This window comes from Pinus tabuliformis, chromosome 3_2 (assembly GCF_031772625.1).
Source record: "Pinus tabuliformis cultivar Carrire ecotype Pingquan chromosome 3_2, CPIR1, whole genome shotgun sequence".
NCBI lineage: Eukaryota > Viridiplantae > Streptophyta > Pinopsida > Pinales > Pinaceae > Pinus > Pinus tabuliformis.
In genome coordinates, this window is record NC_142302.1 from 95,150,434 (window position 1) to 95,161,741 (window position 11,308).

The following is an 11,308-nucleotide window of genomic DNA, read 5'->3' on the forward strand; positions in this document are numbered from 1 at the left end:
TTATTTTTGACAAGCCTGAGGAGGATAACATATCCTTGGTCTATAATTTTCCCTTTGGGAAAACCTGTCGCTTTGTGTTTAGCGAGCCTAGCGTTAGTGAGACTCATTCTTGTCTGGGTGGACAAGTTTGTTGCTATTGTTTTAATGAGTTTAATGACAAAGATAACTCGGTCCTTTTCATGTTTAGAGAGTTTGAAAAGGGATGAAAAGGAGACTCCAATAGTCCTTTTTCGTGGCATAATCCCTTAAGTCTGAAAAAGTGTAAAATAATATGAAAGGAATGACTTTTCGATAGTTTTAATGAGCTGACAAAGAAACGCACTTGATATTTTTGTTTAGTAATCCCTCAAGTCCAAAAAAAATAAAATATATGAGAGGGATGGCGTTCCCCTTACTTTAATGAGCTAGAAAGGCCAATAGCTCGACAATCTTTTTATATTTAATGAGTCTAAAAATAGTTTAAAAGAGACTTGTTTTTTAGGAACGAATGGTATTTCTGGGTAGCAGCTGGTTCCAGGTAAGTTTGGAACTTCTCAAGACATGGTAGTGTGAAGAGGGTGGCAATCAGAATCACTCATCATAGATGTTCCTCAAAAGGGTAAACAATCAAGTGGAAGTGTATGGTTTACCAAATGAATGGAGGTGACAGAAGGAAAACAGCCAAAGTTCGAAAGGGCTGATAGCAAAGCGATCACAAAGGTTATTTACCAAAGGCAGGTTTATTTTTTAATGAGCTTGAACCTTGTGCCAACATGTGCTCAGTGCAGGTTGATTTCTTAACGAGCTTGAACCTTGCTAGAACATTGCTCTTACCAGTCTTTTGATAATGTCTCTTGGTAGATTTATTTTTTAATGAGCATGAACACTACTATAGCATATGCTCATTGCATTTTTATGCAAGCTAGAAATGACCGAGCTACGAGGTTAAAGGGTTGAGAAACTACAAACTAAGAAAATCAAAGGTCACTTTTCACTTGCATACAAAGGTTTGCATGCCCCCAGGTCTTTCAGTAAAAGGAGAGTTTCGTTCCTACGGTTAGGAAAAATTATTTTTGTTGGGAGACAAAAAAACTCTTCGTTTGCTTTGTCCATCAAAATAGAAAAAGGTGATTGTTGTGAGCTTCCAATCACATAACGTACAAAAGTGAATGTTGTGAGCTTCCACTCACAATCGTATAAAAGAAATAATTGTATCAGACTGATTACATAACCTAGACGAGAATGTTATTCGGTCCAAGTATTATGACCTTTCAAGAAAACCTCACTTTTTCTCTGGGTTCACCTGCCGAAGTAGACTAGGGTGCATGCCCCCTTACCTTCATCACACTCACCGAACTACTTGCCATTTTGTTTCAGGGAAAACTAGTGTCGATTTGAACTGCTAGTCCCACTAAGACCGGTAACTATCTTAGAAACAAACAATGAAAGCTTTTCAAGAGTTCCTTTAAGTGTGATAGATGGAAGAGAAGAAAAGAGGACCAACCTGGATCTTCCTCTTTGATCCTAGCTTGATTTCTCCTTTCCTTGATAGAATTTGCCACTCCTCTCCTACTTGTCTCGCTTCAAAGAGTACCTGTAGAGTCAAAGTAACAACAAACTATTAAAGCATCTATGTCTAAGACATCATAAACAATACAGAACCAGAAACACATTGACCATACAATTGCATTCATAAAAAATAAGATTCACAAATACACGATTATATGGAGGAAACTCAAAGAACTTTATTAATAGTAGTGTAAGAGAGGATTACAACCCAGCTGCCTGATCCAGCATCATCCTCCCAGTTGTAGAAGTCCTCTTCATCTCATGAACAAGCAAATCACCCAACAATGAAATGTCTCTTCTCACCAACAAACCAACAGCACTTCCTTACAAATTACAAAATTCCAGCCTCCAAATCTCTTAGATGAGGGATCCATTTATAGATGTCTTGCAAGGGTGTGAGTCAGCTCTGGGTTTTTTATTAGTGTCATTCCACTAATATTGGAGATTTCATGATCTCTTACTCATCCATGGGCGAATTCAGAGAGGCAAGTGTCACAAGAGAAGTTTCTGGAAGATTCCATGATCATCCACCTAGAAAACTCTCTGCCATTTGTCTATTCTCGCCCATTGCACCCAACAGAAGGCCATTTCAGTATGCATCACACCTAGCCAGTTTGGCAGTCAGTATGCATCGCACCTTGCCCATGGAGCAGTCTGTATGGTTCAATTTTTGCCAGTTCCGAGTAGTTTTTCAGGTGGAACTTCCGGGAAATGATGTAATCATTTGACCATGATCTTTTAGGATATGAAACAACGCTTTTAGGGAACTAATGAGCCTTTACTTTATGGACATATGAGTTTGGGGTTGCAGTGCCCAAATATGCCTATAACAATTATCACCTACCAACTCCATTTCAAATGGCTGTTGGACTTGCTGGATAAAATATCGTTTAGTAAGGGGATGAAAATATACCTTCAATCTATGCCCACTTACCAAGAATGCAAAATTCCATCCATAAATCATTTTGATTTCTACTACTCCATTTTCAAACACTTTGACCACCTCATAGTGTCCCATCCAGCGTGTATGGAATTTTCCTTTAAAATGTTTCAATCTTGAATCGTAAAGGAGTACCCAATCACCTAGTTGGAACTGCTTTTTCTGAATGGACTTGTCATGCCACTTCTTGCACTATTGTTGAACCAAGATGTTCTATTGAACAACATCCCTTTGGATTTCATCTAACTTGGTTAATTATAGAAGGTGTTGCTACTATGCTTTAGAGAGGTCTAGCCCCAATTGGACTATAGTCCTAAAAGTGTTGATATGGAATTCTATCAACAAGAGGACCTGTTTCCCATACACAAGCTCATATGGTTTGTGTCCCTTGTTGTTTTTCCAAGTGGTTCGATAGGCCCATAATTCTTCCAGTAATTTGTCAGCCCAATCCTTTCTATGCATGTTTATTGCCTTTGTGATGATGGACTGAATTACCTTATTTGTGGACTCCACCTGACCATTGGCTTGCGGGTGATATGGTGTAGATCTCCTATGCCATATTTTATACTGCTCCATCACACCTTGTACCAGATTAGAAATAAACTACGATCCATTGTCAAAAAAAAAATCTTTAGGCACATCAAATCTAGTAAAGATTTCAATAAAAAGAAAATCAACAACAACTCTTTCAATAGCAAAAGAAACAGCTTTAGCTTCTACCCATTTTGTAACAAAATCTGTACAAACCAAAATATGATTTTTATTTGATGATTAGGGATTTATTGGTCCTATGAAATCAGTAGCCCATTTTTGAAAAGGCTCCATCATAACCTAAGGACATAAATGCATTTCATTGGTTTGATTAGGATGGCCAATTCGCTGACAACTATCACACCACTTGATATATTGTTTGGCATCCTTGAACGAGGAAGGAAAAGAATAGCCAGCTCGTAACACTTTGTATGTAGTTCGCTTATCAGCGAAGTGACCTCCACAAGGTTCATCATGGGCAGATTTTAAGATATCAAACACCTCTTCCTCTCTTACACATCTATGGATAATGAGATCTGCTCCGGTGTAAAAGAGGTCTCCTTGGATCGAGGAATATGCAACACTTTTCTGAATGATATTCCACTTTTCACAAGTGGAGAAGTGAGGTGGTAATTTTTCGGTGAATAAATAGTTAGCTATGTCAGCAAACCATGGAGATTTTGTTGACACGGCAAAAATAAGTTCGTCAGGAAAATCATCATCAACAGGAATTGCTTCACCAGGATTATTTAATCTTGAAATATATTTTTCTACTACATTGGATTTCCCTGGTCTATCAACAATAGTAATATTAAATTTCTGTAATAATAATAACGACCTAGTTACCCTACCACTAGTTAATGGTTTACGCATCAAATATCTTATAGCAGAATGGTCAGTATGTAGAAAAACTTCATATCCTCTAATATAGTGTTTGAATTTATTAATAGAAAAAATTATAGCTAAAAAATCTTTCTCAGTAACAATATAATTGAGTTCAGCGGGTGACAAGTTTTTGCTAATGAAATAAATAACATAAGATTGATTGTCTTCTTCTTGTCCTAAAGTTGTGCCAATCGAAGTATTTGAGGCATCAAAGGAAATATGGAATAGCAGGGACCAGTTTGGTCCTCTCAAAACCGTTGCCCGAACTAATTTTTCCTTCACTATCTCAAAGGATTGTTGGCAAGATGTAGACCAAGAAGACTCACTATCTTTAGCCAAAAGTCGGAAAAGGGGGGCAGCTATCTTTGAGAAATTCTCAACTAATCTCCTATACTAGCCTACATTTCCTATGAAACCTCTCACTTCTCTTTGAGTTTTTGGTATAGGAAGACTCAAAATGACTTCTATTTTTGTGAGGGTCAACCCGGACACCTTTGTTGGAAATAAGATGGCCATGAACTACTCATGCCTTGCACATTAAGTTATATTTCTTGTCACTCAAGGTGAAATGGGCTTCTTGGCAGCAAAGAAGCACTTTTTATAGATTCTTGAGGGCTTCATGAAATGAATCACCAAACATAAAGAAATCATCCATATAGATTTATACGCACTCAAGGTCAGCAAAAGTAGCCAAGGCTTCCCTTTGAAAGGTAGCTGGAGCATTACATAACCCAAAGGGAAGCATTCGATAAGAAAATGTACCCCATGGACATGCAAAAGTAGTTTTTTCTTGATCCTCGGGTGCTATCTGTATCTGGTTATATCCACTAAAGCCATCTAAAAAAGAAAATTACTTCTTACTAGCAAGGGTATCGAGTACCTGATCGATGAAAGGAAGGGGGAAGTAATATTTAAGAGTGGCTTTATTCAATTATCTGTAATCAATACAAATGTGCCATCTCCCATATTTCTTTGGGACTAACACTAATGGATAGACCCACCGGCTATTAGAAATGTGGTAGATAAAATCAACATCTAAGAGTTTTTGCAATTCTTCGTTTACAATATCTCTTAGAGCTGGATCCATTCGCCTTTGGGATTGTTGGACAGGTCGGGCTCCATCTTGAATATAGATCTAGTGTGTACAAGTTTTATGAGGGATGCCTTTCGTATTTTCATAACCCCATGCAAAGGCATCAAGATGGTTCTGCAAACAAATTTAGAAGCTGCTCTCGTTGAGAAGGATCTGAGTCTAAACTGATATACAAGGATTTACCTAGACTAATCTCAACAAGAGTAGTGTCAGGCTCAAGAGCACACAAAGGTGTTGGTAGAGATGGCGATGATGGTGGTAAAAAGTCATATCCTTCTAGAAAATATAGACTGAAAATTTGACTTAATGATACAAAATTGGGCATGGTGTCTAGATTGTTCAGGAAGTCTTGAATCTCACCCTCCTATGAGGACTTAGCATTCTGATGTATCAAGGAAACAAGTTGGGTCTCCTGATCACTAATGTAGTCTAACCATAAAGTGTCTCGAGCTCCTGAATAGATCTAGCATGTGGATATAAGGTGACTTTCTTTCTGGAATCTCCATGGGAAATATACATATCACCAAAATGACATTTGATATAAGCATTGACCGTAGTAAGCCATGGTCACCTCAAGATCAAAGGATGACCTCCCACAATATTCTTTGGCTGAAGCACAATGAAATCTATGGGATATTCCCAAGAATATTGGGAAACAACCACATCATCCAATACTCCTTCCGGCTTGATTTTAGATCTATCTCCCAATTCAAGCATAGTAGAAGTAGGATGGACATGGACCAATCCAAGTTGATCCATGGTTTGCTTGGTCATAACATTAGTGGCTACCCCTAGGTCTATAAGCACATTGGAGACAAGGATGTCACCTATCTTAACAGAGAGAACAACGTTTCCAAGGTTAGTGTATTTTTCCATATGCATAAATACCGTCATCAACTCTACTGCTCTACTAACAAATTGAATGGTTTGGGGTTCCAATCTTCTCCTTCTTGGCTTCTTCAGATGGAGTTCCCTAATGATTTTTTTACAAATGGGGATCTCTTTCATAGATTGGAGCAATGGTACCCTTATGAAAAGGTTTCTAAGCTCAGAAGCCAGGCTAGACTCAGGAATGGGGTCTTTCTTCTCCACAACTAACCTCTCTGGATAGGAATGTCGGTTGGGAGAAGATGACAAGGGCTCAAAATGTACAGTGATAGGCTGAATGGTGTCATCTTTTTCAGAATGGCTAGGAGTTTCCTGCTGTCCTTTCTCATTAATAATCACCATGTACTACTTTTGGTTTTCTGAAGTTATTACTTTCCTTGATCTCAATTGGAGATCATTAACTCCAACTAGCATAGTCTGAAATATGGATGAAGAAAGCAGGGTCATAAAATGGATCATTTGTACCGCTTTATTATTGGGGTTGGGTAAAGGTTGAGCAAGCAGCTGAGAAGGTCAAAACGGTGGAGGTAAAGGTAATGGTGGCATGGGTTGACTCGGCTAAGCTAATGATGGTTGAGGCATCAGGTTAGGTGCATATATAGGAGGATATGATTGCATAGGTGCATGATAGGAATTATGTGAATGATGTGAATGGTTTGGCCCTCTCCATCCTTGTTTCCAAGATTGGGAGGGTTGTCCATATTGATATTGCTTCCCATGTTTCCAATGCTGAGTGTGACCAGTGTTAGGATAGGAATACGAGTGTGCATTATAACCAAAAAAATGTGGGGAAGGTTCAGGAACCATACCTGCACTTACTTGAGGCCAATTCCTTCTTGCTCCTATAGCATGCAATGATTTAACTTTAGGTTGTCCCCCTTCGAGTACAAATTTCAGCCCAGGTATAGAGGGATATTTTTCTGTAGCATGGTTATCTACACAAATTACACATTTATTAGTTTCTTTAATATCTAGAGGACATTCTTTTAAAGGATGCTTTATTCTATATTTAGGATGAAAAATAGATAATATGTCATGCTCTTCTATAAGTTTTTGCTGAAACTTCAAAGTTTCTATCTGTTTATGAACAATACTCATAATTTCAATTTTCGTATTATCCATTTTGTTTTCTAGTCTGATAATCATATCATCAGTGGATTCGGTTTTCCTGTTTTTATTCTGAATTCCTTTACCAGATCTATATTGGTTCCTCAGGAATTTCCTGCACAAGTCACATATTTGATGAAAAGGTTTTTGAGAAATATCCCCTTGGCTCAATAGATATAAATTATTCCTAGCATCATCAGTAAGCCCACGTAAGAACAAGGTTCTAATAGCACTTAGATCAAATTTGTGCTTTGACCTTTGGAGGATATACATGAATCTCTCCAAGTTGTCCTCTAGTATCTCATCATCATTTTGCACAATAGTAAAGATTTCATCTTGAATATCCCTAGCTTTAAAATATTCCTGATATACTGATAAAAACACTCCCTCCATTTGCTCCCAAGAATTTATAGTGTTTCCTCCTAGTCCCATGAACCAGCAGAGTGCTGCATCCTTGAGAGTTGTAGGAAACAACTTTAACTTTTCAGCATCAAATGAGTAATCATAACTTCTACACAAAATATCAGACTCAAATAGGAAAGGGTTTGGGTCTTCATATACCTTACCATAGAAATGAGGAAGAGCTCATGGTGGAATATTTCTCATTTTCAATTGTATGTTAGGATTCACAATCGATATTTCAAAAGTAGAGTGTTCCTCATTTACCTGATTTTTACCACTTCATTCTGCATGGTATTCCAAATCTACCATTGTTTTTCTTCCACACAAACCGCTCTTAACAGGATGAGAAGGATGACTATGGATTCCAATAGTCTCCTTCTTGCCCTTTATGGGTTGTGTCACACCTGAACTGCTCCTACCGGATCCTAGGTGGACTATTCCTGTGTGATGAGTCTGAGTTTGTTTGGACCTTTTGCCTACAAAAGAAGGCCCAATATGAGTTTTGGTTTTATATTTGTCAGTGTTTCTTTGGCCCCTAGTGGGCTTCAAACCCCTACCTCTTTTAGGCATTCATTTCAAAAAATGACAAAACGAAATTCAAATAAAAGCTGCAAGTTAAAAAAATAAATTGGCACCCATAAATTCCTTCAAACAATAGAAGCACACTGTAGAAAAAGATAATAGCAGACTTACCCCTATTGCAAAAGAAATGAAATTTTTTACCAATTCAAATCGCTTCCCCGAAAATGGTGCCAAAATGTTGGGTGCAGGAATTGTGCTTGAGAAAACTCCTCAACATTTAATTATCAACCTGGCGGTTTCATAAACATAGAGACGAAGCACAGGAAAATGCCAGAAATGGTACGAACTTTTCAAAATGCTTTGCAGAATCAGATAGGAAAAATTTGGAAAGACAATTAACACCAAGGCAACTGTAGTGCTAGAATGTAAAGGATAATTTGCAAGTAAATCAAGCTAATAAATCCCACATGATGGAAACAATATTAAATACTGGAATGACATGCTATGTTCATATTCATATGGATGGTAAACAATTTGACAAGTGGGCCCTTGCAGAATCATGTCCTCCTTTCGATCTTCCTCTCACACAAACAACATGTCCTTGCACTATTACAGTCTGCTTGCACTAGTGCAGGTGCAATATTCCTATGTAAGAGTATATTTGACCTTCCTTACTGAAGACTTATTTCTAAGTGAGGGTGCTCTAAGCTTCAGAGCTTAGAGCACTCTTCTTCTATGTGAAGAGACTTTCTCTTGCACCGAAACAAAGTTCCCTTTACTCAGTTCCCAAATTACTTTCGAAAGCTGACAGATGTGCTGGAAAATAATTGCAACTATAAATGAAATTCTAAAGTAAATATCTGTGAAATAGGAAATGCTTCAACTCATTAAACGTTGCAGAGGAAATAAAATTCATGAAATAAAATCACTTTAAGATAATGAAACAGTACCCTAAGTACTTCGCATGTGTTAATCAGCGTTGGTACTTTACCCATAATGATGATATTCTTTGCAAGTATAATGTGGTAATTCGACATAAATGCTTCCAGATCCTTTAGAGATGAAATTTTAATAACAAAAATAGTTACTCAATTAATGATTCATTCACTTGCAAAATAAATGAAAGTAAAAGCAAGTAAGTGATTAAATGTTTGCTATAAAAAATGACTAATGTAAGGTACAGGTAACAGCTTGCAGTGGTGTAGGAAGGATTTCCTTGCACAATTTGTTTGAAAATAAATTAAAACAGAGAATAAGAGTAAATGCAATGCGAGAAAGATATCTCATAAGAAAAATAAACACAAATACTCTTCAAAACACGGATCCATTTCACACATAGGCAACAAAAGATACTTTAATTCAGAACTTAAATATTAGCGATTAAATTATTACATCACACATATGAAAAATAAATAACCACACAGTCTTTCTAAATAATGAAAGTGAGAGGGGTAAACGAGTTGGGTTGGATGGGCCCTAGCCAAGCAGCTCATTCCCCTTCTAAGGAATGTAAGAGATCCGCACTTCAAAGATACATCAAAGATGAATTTGAACGTTGTGCATGTAGATTATAACAGTTCCTTGTATTACTCGATTTGGAAAATTACATTATAGAGAAGTCCAGCCCCAGAGCGAGGTGATAACCAGATTATATAAACTAAAATGATATTTGATGGTTCACTAGCTTCCTATCTACGATCTACATCATATATATCCTTTTGGCTCTTAGGCGGTTTACATTAATTAAATATAATTCTTGTTTAGGCCTCTCAGCCGAACAGACTTAGAAAACGGAAATTACAACTTTGGCCCGTGGTTATAACTTTGCTTGGTCATAACCTAAGTTTGGAGAAAAATCCTTGAATGCACACAACCTATTATCATGCTTTGGTTCATCAGCAGTTAGACTTGGAGTCGAAGATCGAGATCCATCCTCATGGAGGATAGCTTCTCAAAAATCTCTGAAAGTGGCGGTGCAAGAATCTACCTGTACTAGTCAACTCATTCATCATTAACACTAAGTTCCATGACTACTCTAGGAAATCAATATGAGTTACAAGAAATATGAAAATAGGCATGAAATCTGTATAAAAATATTAATAAAGTGTTGTAATAAATCTTAATATAAAATATGAGCATGTGCAGGAAAAGGGTAATCATCTTGTACTAGTGCAACAAAGAAGTGTCTTTTATTAAGATAAAATAGAGGTTGATATTGATGGAAATGGGGTAGAGAATAAAGAAATTTAGGATATCAATAGTCTCTCAACCATAAAGTGGTAATAGTAGTAGAACAAGAGAATAACACTAATACTGCACCTTTCCTTCCCCAGTTCATGGAAGCATTAAACTATTACTCATCAGTCTTTGAGTCTCTAGATGCTACACTTAAAAGGGATACGAGTGATCATATGGATATTGAAAAATAATACATTGTTTGAGACACAGTGAACTTAATTTCTTGTGAGGGGGAAGAAACGCTGCATTGAGAGGTATGAAGGTGCAAGAAAATGGGGCACTATAATGACTATGGTAGGCTTTAGTGTATATCCTCTTAGTGCTAATGTTCAGGTAATAGTTAAATCTTTGCTCCATCAATCATACTGCAATAGCTAAAAGACTAAGGGAGAAGGAACAATATTTTTTGGATGGTTGGACATAATTCTCATTGTAGCATTTGCTTGGAATTGATAAGAAAGGACTATAAGAAGGTACTTGTAGCATAGTTTCTTAGAATTTTTCAATACCATTGCAGAAATTTCATATGACTTTCATGTGTGTCATGCAAGAGTTCAGAAATTTGCTTCCTTATGCAGGTAGAGAGGAAAATACTAAAGCTTTCTAAAATTAGTGATATGCCTACTTTTATAGTGGGCAATAGGATAGAGACAGTTACTATTTAGCTTTCAGGAACTTATGCATGACTAGATGAAAAGTATTATATTTTTTTTTCTCATAATCTTGAGTACAAATTCTCATAATCAACTGGAAGAAAAATCAAGTCTATCTTTCAAATGTTTGAATGAAGACTATATCACTAATATTACAACAATAAAATAAATAATTTTAGCCTATAGAAAGGTAGCACAGTGGCAACATACTTGAATTGTTGGGGTGCTTCGAACAATCTTGTCCCGAAGATATGATTCCAGGTTGTTTGTAGTTTTTAATTGGTGAAGTTGGCTCTAATTTTCAAACTTTGTTGGCTCTACTGCATGTATCATTTTGCATCAATTCATCACTAGGCCTTTTTCTTGGACTCGCTAAAGGAGTCTCATTTTCCACATACTTCATATGAGTAAACCTTCGATACAACACTGGTTTTGTATACAAACTTTCAAAGAGAGAAAATAGCAGTTCAAAGAAGGTTACAAGACCTCCTTATATAATAC

General features: G+C 36.8%; 1 pseudogene; it reads left to right on the plus strand.

Annotated features, from left to right (window-relative positions):
- LOC149179998 (scarecrow-like protein 1 pseudogene) overlaps window positions 1-10,345 on the plus strand; it is a 34,225-nt pseudogene extending 23,880 nt beyond the window's left edge.
- Window positions 10,346-11,308: the final 963 nt, after the last annotated feature.